The sequence below is a fragment of the Neofelis nebulosa genome, chromosome 1, assembly GCF_028018385.1.
Source record: "Neofelis nebulosa isolate mNeoNeb1 chromosome 1, mNeoNeb1.pri, whole genome shotgun sequence".
Taxonomy (NCBI): domain Eukaryota; kingdom Metazoa; phylum Chordata; class Mammalia; order Carnivora; family Felidae; genus Neofelis; species Neofelis nebulosa.
The window spans coordinates 100,419,825-100,432,035 of NC_080782.1; the positions used below are offsets into that span (position 1 = coordinate 100,419,825).

Here is a 12,211-nt window from a genome sequence, read left to right on the forward strand (position 1 = left end):
GACCAATGAGAGAGGATCGTCCGATCGTCTAGCCAATCATCTGGGGGCTGCTGGGCCTCACGGCGCTACGTCACGAACGGTCGCCTTAACAACCTCCCACAGCTCTCACTGCTGCGGACAACAGGCACCGCACCATCTCTCACCATGGCTCGGCCAACCAATAGCTAGTCGAGTCCCAGAACTAGGGCCTGCCTATTGGCCCAAGAGCCCTGGGGGCGCAAGCATGGTAGGTGCTCAGGCGAAGGCGATAGGGGATCTGGCGGGTGGAGTGTCCTACGGGCCCGGACCTGACCTGTTGCCATCCCGGCTGTGAGAGTACTATAGGAAACACCAGTGAGAAGCAGAATTGGAGGGTGACAATAAACGCAGGGTCAGGTTGAGGATAGAAAGCCCAATTACTTAGTGGATAGAGAGATGGAAGGAAGTGGAGATGAGGCTGGAAAAAGAGAAGGTGGCAGCGAGATGCAGCCCAAACCTCAAGATGACCCATATTGGAAATCTAAAAAAAGCACCTTCCTGCGATTTACCCATCTGTGTAAATAGCTCCAGTCACTGGGGTCCCTCCCTGCCCCTGCACAGTGCTTCTGTGTGGAGCGCTGGTCACACACCACTGTCAGTTCTGAAATACGCCTCAACTGTGTCTTCTGCATTCTCTCTGCCCTCCTCTCGCTGCAGGCCTTTATTATCTCTTAGATGAAATAGTGTAACTCCACTCTTAGGCACCTTACGATCCTGTTATTCCATAGGACTGCCCCTCTGGAGTTGCTCATTGTCTACTGGATTAAAGAACCTGACACCACAAATACGGTCCCACCCCACATTTCTTGTATATCTCTCCCCACTTACCTGTATCAACCCTACGTTTCAGTCAAGAGTAACTGGCCTTTTTTCGGTCACACTCGGTTGCTTTATACCTCTCTGCTTATGTTCTCTTTATTTAATCTGGATATACCTACCCATTTTAATTGTTGAAATCCTATCGTTTAAGGACCATTTCATATGCCACCTCCTTTCCTGATACCTTCAAGCACATGTCATTCCTCCCTACTTTGAACACTTATATTTCCATAACATTCTGTGACTTGTCTTATAATGTGGAAATTTCTTAGAAACAGGAATTATAATCCACTGAATTTTTAAAGTCCTATATTTAAAACACAGTCCCTGGAACATACTAAACACTCAGTAGGAGTTTTAATAAACTATCATCTTGCTAAGTTTCCATAATCCTTGTAAAATAGGTATTATCTCCATTTACAAAAAAAAAAAAAAAAGTTAAGCAACTTACTGTAGACCACAGATAATAATTAGGAAAAATGGGATTGGAGCCCACATCTAAAGTTTATGCTTGTTCTTCTACACTCCACTGCTTCAGTATATGACCTTTATTCACATCTCTTTACCAAATATTTTTGGGTGGCCCATTATATGCAACATGCCATAGTTGGCATCTGAATCACAGTGACAAACATGACGGACATGGAGATTGCCTTTATGAACCTTATATCCCTTCACAGAATAGATGGTTATTAAATATTTATTGAATTAATTATAGTGGAAGGAAACAGTTTTCACAGTGAAGAAGACTGTAGTGAACAAAACAAAGATTGAAATATTCTAAGTCTTATCAAAAGGAAGAAGGAGAAAAGAAGAAAAAGAGGAAGGAGTGGAAGAGGAAGAAGAAAAAGCAGGAGGAGGAGAAGAAGTGAAGGAAGGAAGGTAAGAAGGAAGGAAGGAAAGGAGGGAGGGAGGAAAATCTGTAAGTACTGATAGCTGAGAAACTCACACTTTCAATGTCCCTAGAAGCCTAAAAGGTCAGATATTTCAGAATTAAAAGTTACAGATAATAGAAATACTTACTAATATAAAATCAAGGGAAGATTATGAAGCTGTTTTCACAAAAGGCTTTAGATCAAGATTTGGAAAGTTTTGTTCCCAAATTCTGCTTAATTGAGAATTCCAATGAATATATGGGTTCAAAAGCAAACAAAAAGCTAATTGTCTGGTTTTATGTACTTAAAACAACTTCTATATGGGTTCCAAAATGTATTTCAAAAGAATCTTTTATTGCACTTAACTAGTTATTTGTACTTAATGATAAATCACAAAATTTGGCATGGACACAAGAGAGAAGGCGAAAGTGGGAGATGGGGTCAAGGGAATCTATGTGCCTTCTTTTCTTGTGGGTATACTCTCAGAGCGAGGAGTTTATTAAAGTATAATTTTGGGGCACCTGGGTGGCTCAGTCGGTTAAGTGTCCAACTCCTGATCTTTTAGAAGATGGCCTGAAATTATAATTTCCTTCTCATGGTTAGGCAATAGTATTCCATTCATCAATCACATTCTAAAGGTGTCTTATTTTCTTATTCTGGTTATCCTTGGACTTTGAGTAGGTCTGGCGTAGTTGTTGATGATTCTAACAGTGAAGCTCTGACTCTAATAAACACTGTTAAGCAGGAACTTGTATAGTCATATGAAATCAACAAACATTTCTTGCAGTAAGTATTTCAAAGAAAGGACAAGAGAGCCGATGGGTAGTTAAATAGAAGTTCATGGAGCTTTTACACACAGATGCAATTACTCTGTTTCCAGTATCTAAAATCTCATCTTTGCCAGACAGAGGAGTCATATTATCTGTGGGGGTTAGGTTCTAAAATCAGTGTAAAAATGGAATTCCAATAGGATGTTGGGACTTTTTTTTTTTAAACAGTATGGGGAGGGAAAATTTCAGAGTTAAAAATATTCTTGAAATCTCTTTATATTTCATAGGATATAGTGTACATGTTTTGTTTTTATAGATTTGACAGAAATTCCTATGCACATGAGGTTTGAAACCTCTGACAATTGGTAGAGTCTATCTAAATATAGTTAATCATTTCCTACCTTTCTGCCCTTAAGACTGCATTATTAAATCCTAAAATGAATGGGAGCTAGGTAGTGAATGCTACTATGTTCCTGCTTGCCCACAGGGTTTCCCTAATTGGTGTCACCCCACTATATGCTATTAGATTTGAGATGTGTTTGTTGTCATGAATATTTATCCATTATTGGTGATATTTTCTTCCAGTTGGTCATGTGTCATGCCTTTTGCGTGGCAAAAAGGTCTTTAAATGTTTTTGAATTTCATTTATTTATTTATTTTTGAGAGAGAGAGAGAGAGAGAGAGAGAGAGAGAGAGACTCTGAACAGGGGAGGGCAGAGAGAGGGGGACAGAGGATCCTAAGTGGACTCTGGGCTGACAGCAGTGAGCCCAATGCAGGGCTCAAACTCACAAACTGTGAGCTGAAGTCAGACACTAAACTGGCTGAGAAACCCTAAAAAAATTTTTTTTTTAATATATAATTTATTGTCAAGTTAGCTAACATACAGTGCATACAGTATGCTCTTGGCTTCGGGAGTAGATTCCTGTGATTCATCACTTACATACAACAGACAGTGCGCATCCTGACAAGTGCCCCCCTCAAGGCCCATCACCCATTTCCCTAGCCCCCAGCCCTCCTCCCCCACTCCCTTCCACCTTCAGTTTGTTCTCTGTATTTAAAAGTCTCTTGGGGCGCCTGGGTGGCGCAGTCGGTTGGGCGTCCGACTTCAGCCAGGTCACGATCTCGCAGTCCGTGAGTTCGAGCCCCGCGTCAGGCTCTGGGCTGATGGCTCGGAGCCTGGAGCCTGTTTCCGATTCTGTGTCTCCCTCTCTCTCTGCCCCTCCCCCTTTCATGCTCTGTCTCTCTCTGTCCCAAAAATAAATAAATGTTGAAAAAAAAAAAATTAAAAAAATAAAATAAAATAAAATAAAATAAAATAAAAATAAAAGTCTCTTATGGTTTCCCTCCCTCTCTGTAACTATTTTTTTCTTTCCCTTCCCCCAGGTCTTCTCTTAAGTTTCTCAATTTCAACATATGAGTGAAAACATATATCTGTCTTTCCCTGACTGAATTATTTCACTTAGCATAATACACTCTAGTTTCATCCTCGTCATTGCAAATAACAAGATTTCATTCTTTCTGATGGTCGAGTAATATTCCATTGTATGTATACACTACACCATTGTTATTTAACATAGTATTGGAAGTCCTAGTTTCAACAATCAGACACAAAAAGAAATGAGAGGCATCTAAATCGGCAAGGAGGAAGTCAAACTTACACTATTCACAGATGACATGATACTGTATGTAGAAAACCTCAAAGACTCCACCAAAATAATTGCTAGAACTGATACACGAATTCAGCAGAGTTGCAGGATATAAAATCAATGTACAGAAATGTGTTGCATTTCTATAGACCAATAATGAAGAAGCAGAAAGAGAAATCATAGAATCAATCCCATTTACAATTGCACCAAAAAACATAAGATACCTAGGAATAAATCTAACCAAAGAGGTAAAAGATCTATACTCTGAAAACTATAGAACACTTATGAAAGAAATTGAAGAGGATAGAAAGAAATGGAAAAATATTCCATGCTTATGGGTTGGAAAAACAAACATTGTTAAAATGTCCATACTACCCAAAGCAATCTACACATTAATGCAATCTCTATCAAAATACCACAAGCATTTTTCACAGAGCTAGAACAAACAATCCTAAAATTTGTATGGAACCACAAAAGACCCCGAATAGCCAAAGCAATTTTGAAAAAGAAAAACAAAGCTGGAGGCATCACAATTTCAGATTTCAAGCTTTGTTCCATTACAAAGCTGTAATCATCAAGACAGTATGGTACTGGCACAAAAATAGATACATAGGTCAATGGAACAGAATAGAAACCCAGAAATGGACCTACAACTATATGGTTCTATAGGCGATAATCTTCAGTAAAGCAGGAAAGAATATCCAATGGAAAAAAAAACCCAGTCTCTTCAACATAAATGCTATTGCAAAAACTAGACAGCAACCTGCAAAAGAATGAAACTGGACCACTTTCTTACACTATTCACAAATATAAATTCAAAATGGATGAAAAACCTAAATGTGAGACAGGAGACCATCAAAATCCTAAAGAAGAACATAGTCGGCAACCTCTTTGACCTCAACCATAGCAACTTCTTAACTAGACACATCTCTGGAGCAAAGGGAAACAAAAGCAAAATGAACTATTGTGACCTCATCAAGATAAAACTCTTGTGGACAGCAAAGGAAACAATCAAGAAAACTAAAAACAGGCTACGGAAGGTAAGAAGATATTTGCAAATAACATATGTGATAATGGGTTAGTATCCAAAATCTATAAGGAACTTATCAGACTCAACACCCCCCACCAAAATAAATAAATAAATAAATAATCCAGTGAAGAAATGGGCAGAAGAAACTAATAGACATTTTTTTCCAAGGGACATCCAGATGACCAACAGACACATAAAAGATGCTCAACATCACTCATCATTAGAGAAATACAAATCAAAACCACAATGAGATACCACCTCACATCTGTCAAAATAGCTGAAATTAACAGCTCAGAAACAACAGATGTTGGCAAGGATGTGTAAGGGGAACCGTCTCACACGATTGGTGGGAATGCAAACTGGTGCAGCCACTCTGGAAAACAGTACAAAAGTTCTTCAAAAAGTTAAAAGTAGAACTACCCTATGATCCAGTAATTGCACTACTAGGTATTTACCCAAAGGATGCAAAAATGCTGATTCGAAGGGGCACAAGTGCCCTGATGTTTATAGCAGCACTATCAACAATAGCCAAACTATGGAAAGAGCACAAATGTCCATTGACTGATGAATGGACAAACTATTAGAATTAATATAAAAAAAATTAATCAAGATCACTGACACAAGGATAATACTCTAAAAATCAATTATATTTTTATGTTCAAGCTTCAAATAAATAAAAATTGGACTTAAAAACACAGTGTTGGAGTGCCTGGGTGTCTCAGTCGCTTTAAGTGTCTGACTTCAGCTCAGATCCTGAACTTATGGTTTGTGGGTTCGAGCCCTGCACCAGTCTCTGTGCTGACAGTTCAGAGCCTGGAGCCTGCTTTGGACTTTGTGTCTCCCTCTCTCTCTGCCCCTCCACTGCTCATGCTCTTTCTTTTTCTGTCTCAAAAATAAATGAACATTAAAAAAAAAACAGTATTATTTATAATAGCATCAAACCCAGAAAATAACCACCAATAAATCTAGTAAAAGATATACAAAAGCTCTAGATGAAACTATAAAACATTATTGAGTTAAATTAAAGAAAACCTAGTTAAATGGAGGGTTACATCATGTTCACAGATTATAAATAAATATTTTAAAGATATCAACTCTATTTGCACTCATGAGTTCAGCGCAATTCTAATCTTTTTTTTTAAAAGGTCACATTTTTTGTGGAAATTGACAAGCTCACTCTAAAATTTATATGAAAATGGGGCGCCTGGTTGGCTCAGTCAGTGAAGTGGCCAACTTCAGCTCAAGACATGATCTTACCATCTGTGAGTTCAAACCCATGTCGGGTGTCGGGCTCTGTGCTGACAGCTCAGAGCCTGGAGCCTGCTTTGGATTCTGTGTCTCCCTCTCTCTCTGCCCCTCCCCTGCTCACCCTCGGTCTCCCTTTGTCTCTTAAAAATGAATAAACGTTAAAAAAAATTTTAATTTATATGAAAATATATGAGGTAATCATGAAGAACAAATTTGTAGTAGTTACATACCTAGGCATATTTATAATAGATAAAATCTATTACAAAGCTACAGTAATTACAACATTATTATACTCACACTAGGAAAGACATACAGACAACTGTAATAAAATATAATTCAGAGACAGACTTACATATAAATGGTGACCTGGTTTTTGACAGAGCTGATACTTCGGTGCAGTACAGAAAGACTGGTCTTTTCAATAAATGATTCTAGGTCATTTCACAATCCATATAGAATATAAATATATAGATATAGATATATATATTATATATATATATATTAAAAGTAAGAACTTCTGTTCATTAAAAGACACCACTGAGAGAATGAAAAGGCAATCCACAGAGTAGAAGATAACTGTAATACATTTCGCAAAGGATTCTCATCAAAGGTATATAAAGGACTCTTGCAAGTCAATAGGAAAAGACAGAAAATACGATGAAAAAATAGGCAAAATTACTGAACAGATATTTCACGACAAGCAACATTGTGATGGGCAATAAACATTAAGAAAAGGTACTCAGTGTCGTTAGTTATCAGAGAAATGCAAACACCCACATATCCACAAAAATGGTTAAAATAGAAAAAGACTAACACTAACAACTGTTAGTAAAGAAGTAGAACAACTGGAACAAGTGTATTCTTTTGTTATTGTTACTGATATAGCAAGATTTTCAATATATGTTAATTTAAAGAAAAGTTTGCAACACCGTGTGTTATATCCATTCTTTTGTGTAAACCACATACTGCTGGTGGGAGCATAAACTGATCCAACCATTTTGAAAAACTCTTTGGCAGTATCTACCAAAGCTCAATGTATATATATTCTATGACCAAGCAAACACAACCCTAGATATATATCCAGCCGAAGTGTGGATCTCCATTCAACAAATAAAAGTATGAGAATATTTTTAATAGCTCTAAATTGGAAACCACCTAATTTCCATAAACAGTAGGATAGACAATCAATTTGTGATATATTTCCACAATGAAATACTGCATATATAGCAATGAGGACAAATGAGCTGAAACTACATGCAACAATATGGAGAAATTTCACAAACATCATTTTAAGCAAAAAAGCCAACACAAAATAGTAAATACTATGTGACTCAATTTACATAAAGTTTTGAAAAAGGCAAAACAAATCTGTGCTGTTAGAAGTCAATGCAGTGATTATATGTGGATGGGAGGAGGAGTTCCATTTCTTAAATTGGTTCTGCAGATGTTCTTTTGTGAAACTCTCTACACCTGTGATCTGTTCACTTGTCTTTACTGAAAAGAGAATTTTTAAAATGACACTGAGATACTATCTATAGTATCAATACTATCGTTTATTGTTTATTAGATTGGTAAAAATCTAAAAGTTCGACAAAATCGTGTAATACCAAAGCAATGGGGACACAGGCACTGTAGCGAAGTATAAATTTACATGGTTGTAATTGTTATAACTCACATGAAGAGCTGCTGGATAATATCTGTCAAAACTGTAAATGTGTATACCCTTTTACCCAGAAGTTACAGCTCTGGTTATCTACTGAAGGTTATACCTGCGTATGAAATGATGTGTGTATAAGGTTATGCATTGCATAATTTTTTGAAATAGAAACTTGTTGGCAATGACCCATATATATGTCCATATGTTACATCCGCACAAAAGAATACTATGTGAGTGCAAAAGAAAAAAGAAAGAACAAAGAGCTCTCTATTCACTAAACAATATTGTCAGTCAGTTTGGAATAGTGATTTAGCGCCTGAATTCTGGAGTCAGACTGCCTGGTTTCACATCCTGGCTCCACTACTTACTTTTCTTTTCTTTTTTCTTTTTTTCTTCTTTTTTTAGTTTATTTATTTTGAGAGAGACAGAGACAACACAAGTTGGGGAGGGGCAGAGACAGAGGGAGAGGGAAAATCCCAAGCAGGCTTCATGCTGTCAGCACTGAGCCCTGCTCAGGGCTTGAACTCACAAAACCAGATCATGACTTGAGCCAAAACCAGGAGTCGATCACTTAATCGATTGAGCCACCCAGGTGCCCCCTACTTACTTTTCTGTATCTGTATTTCCTCATCTTTAAAACACTACCTATCAGCAGAATTGTTGTGATGGTTAAATAAATAGTTAATTTATGTAAAGCATTCGGAAACAGTGCCCGACACAAAGTAAGCACTATGTAAGTGTATTCTTTTATTATTGTTACTGATATAGCAAGATTTTCAATATATGTTAATTTAAAGAAAAGTTTGCAACACTGTGTGATATATCCATTCTTTTGTGTAAAAAAGGGAATATGGAAAACTACATATTCTGGAGATATACCCAAGAAACCCTCCATGGGGAGGAGGGTGCTGGGAACAGAGCAGATGAGAGACATTGTTAACCTTTTTATGTATTGCGAGTTTCCAACCATGTGATTGCGTGACCTTTTTGAATAATTTACAGGAAGAGAATGCACGCAGAAAATGAATGACTATGGATTCACAAAATTTATGTGTCATCCCAGTTCCACCATACAACAGTATTCCATTTCAAGAGTTCTTAAACTTTTCTGAGGCTCAAGTTCAAAGAGTTGCTAAGAATCAGTGATTATTGTGAAAGTGCATTTGTAAAGCATGTATCTTCTGGGACTCTTTGGGTCTTTGGGTGGTTAAGTGACAGGAAATCCAACGTGAACTAGCTTGCCAAGAAAGGGGAATTTATTGGCTCACGTTACTAAAAAGTCCAGGAGGTAGCTCTGACTTCTACATAGCTAGATTCAGGCTTCCAGTTATGACCAGGCTTTATTTCTCTCTACTTCTCTGCTCTGCCTTTGGTCATGTTGCCTTCTTTTTCTGGCTCTAAGCGCAGCCACAGCAACTTGAGTCTCTCCCCTAATGGTGGCAAGTTTGTTGTGGGTCCTCTAGCCTCAAAAGCTCTCAAGTTCAAAGTCTAGCAAGAACAGTAAGAGTAGTTTCTGGTCATTTCCATCAAAATCTTGATAGGCGTCTGGGTGGCTCAGTCAGTTAAGTGTCTGAGTGTTGGTTTTGGCTCAGGTCATGATCTCACAGTTCATGAGTTCAAGTCCCACACCGGGTTTTGAGCTGACAGTGCAGAGTCTGCTTGAGAGTCTCTCTCCCTCTCTGTCTGCCCCTCTCTTGCTCATTCTCTCTATTGCTCTCTAAAAATAAATGACAAAAAAAAAATTTGAAAAAAAGTAAAAAATAAAATAAATAAAATCCAGAGATTCACTCTAATTGGCCCAGTTCAAGTCATGCTTCTATGGTGGATGCAGGACTCTGAATGACTGGGCTTGAAACTGAAGGTGACATGGGATGCTCTGTAAGAAAATAATCTCATCAACAACACGTATTGGATAGACTGGAGTCAAAACTTGAGTGGGGAGGTAATTGCAATTGTACAAGTGAAAGACAGTGCATTGTGCTAATTCTGACGTGGGAATAAGTTTAAAACGTGGTGGTAAAACATGGTCTGACTTCAAAAAGTAAAGCTCATTTGAACAAATAATAAAGGAGGAAAAAGATCCTGAAGAGATAAGTAAATACAGTACAAAAGTCCCTCTTTATTTGTGGCTTCGCTTTACACAGTTTAATTTACCCGCAGTTCACAGCACTCCAGAAGCAGATGAGCCTCCCTCTGACTGATCATAAGGTCAACAGTAGCCTAAAGCTCTGTCACAGTGCCTAGTCATTCACCCCACCTCATCACATCACGTAGGCATTTTATTGTCTCACATCCTAAGAAGGGTGAGTGCAGTGTAGTAAGATACTTTGAGAGAAGGAAAGACCATTTCACGACACTCTCATTACAGTCTATTGTTATACTTGCTCTATTTTATTATTAGTTATTGTTTATCTGTGACTGTGCCTGGTGAATAAACTAAACTTTACCATAGGTATGTATGTATAGGAAAAAACCCCAGCCTGTGTAGAGTTCAGTACTATCTGCAATGTCAGGCATCCACTGGGGGTCTTGGAATATATTCCCTAAAGATAAGGGGAGACTATTGTATGCCAATATGTGACTGAATCTTAGTTCAAAAAAAAGCAACAAACACCTTCTTGGGATAATGGGGGAAATTTGAATAGGGACTGGATACTAGATGATATTGTGAAACTATTCTTAATGATTTAAGGGCAGGGGTGGCTGAGTGGCTCAGTTGGTTAAGCTTCCATGTCTTGATTTAGACGCAGGTCATTATCTCACGGTTCATGAGATGAAGCCACCATCAGGCTCTGGGCTAATGACGCAGGGGACGGGGATTCTCGCTCTCTGCCCTTCCCCCTCCTAAATACATAAATAAACATTGAAAAATAAAAATTTTAGGGCAGTAATGGTGTGGTCATTATCTAAAAAATGTCTTATTCTTAGAAGATGCTTGCTGAAGTGTTTAGAGATAAAGTGCCATGAGGTCTGCCTCCTTACATTCAAATAATTCAGAAGAGAAAAGGTATGTGTAGATCATAGAGATAAAATAAAATTGTAGTATGTTAAAAATTATTGAACTTAGGGGGCGCCTGGGTGGCGCAGTCGGTTAAGCGTCCGACTTCAGCCAGGTCACGATCTCGCGGTCCGTGAGTTCGAGCCCCGCGTCAGGCTCTGGGCTGATGGCTCGGAGCCTGGAGCCTGTTTCCGATTCTGTGTCTCCCTCTCTCTCTGCCCCTCCCCCGTTCATGCTCTGTCTCTCTCTGTCCCAAAAAATGAATTAAAAACGTTGAAAAAAAAAAATTAAAAAAAAAAAAATTATTGAACTTAGGTGATAGGCATTCAGGATTTAATTTTATTTCAACTTTCTTGTGTGTGTTTGAAAATGTTTATAATTTCAAAAATTGGGGAGGAAATGGTCTGAAAAAGAGGGGACTGTTGTGCATATTCCAGAACTCAATTTCCTTTTCAAGTTCTTGGATCTTTTAGTCTGGTGGTTTGGGTAGGTTGAGAATTCTCAGACTGTGAAGGCATATAGGGAAAGACAACTGGGTGGATAAAATGAGAGGTCACAAAAAGAAGCAAAAAAGACTAAAAGAAACAGTCAAAATGTGGTCAGTGACTCTCTGTGGGTAGGTAGATTAACACTGGTTTTACCCTGCTTTTTGGTAATTTTATGTAATTTCCAAATTTTCTACAGTGATTGCTGATTATTTTTATAATGAAACAAAAGAAGAGAAATTTAATTAAATAGAACAGGAGTGAGGAAAAACTAGTAAGAAAAAATATTAAAGTTGGTTGGAGTTTGGAAAAAACCTATCCTTTGGGTCATGAATGGGAGCTGGCTAATGTCTTCTTCCTTTCTTAGAAATAGAAAATACATTTATTTATTTATTTTTATTTATTTTGAGAGAGAGAGCGAGCACGTGCATGCATGAGCAGGGTAGGGGCAAAGAGAGAGGGAGAGAGAAAATCCCAAGCAGGCTCTGCACTGTCAGTGCAGAACCTGACATGGGTCTTGAACTCAAGAACTGTGAGATCATGGCCTGAGCTGAAATCGAGAATCAGACACTTAACTGACTAAGCCACCCAGGTGCCCCAGAAAATACAACATTTACAGGGAATGGTGTTTTGTCCAGAAGAGAAAAACATTATAATCTCAAGA

The 12,211-nt window shown here is 38.1% G+C and overlaps 1 long non-coding RNA gene across 2 annotated transcripts in view; it reads left to right on the forward strand.

The window, feature by feature from the left end:
* Nucleotides 1–38: 38 nt before the first annotated feature.
* LOC131511629 (uncharacterized) overlaps nucleotides 39–12,211 on the forward strand; it is a 37,572-nt gene continuing 25,399 nt past the window's right edge. For both annotated transcript variants that reach the window (XR_009261633.1, XR_009261631.1), the window contains exons 1-2: nucleotides 39–226; nucleotides 1,556–1,719. This is a non-coding gene — a long non-coding RNA (uncharacterized LOC131511629). The remainder of the gene's footprint in view (nucleotides 227–1,555; nucleotides 1,720–12,211) is intronic.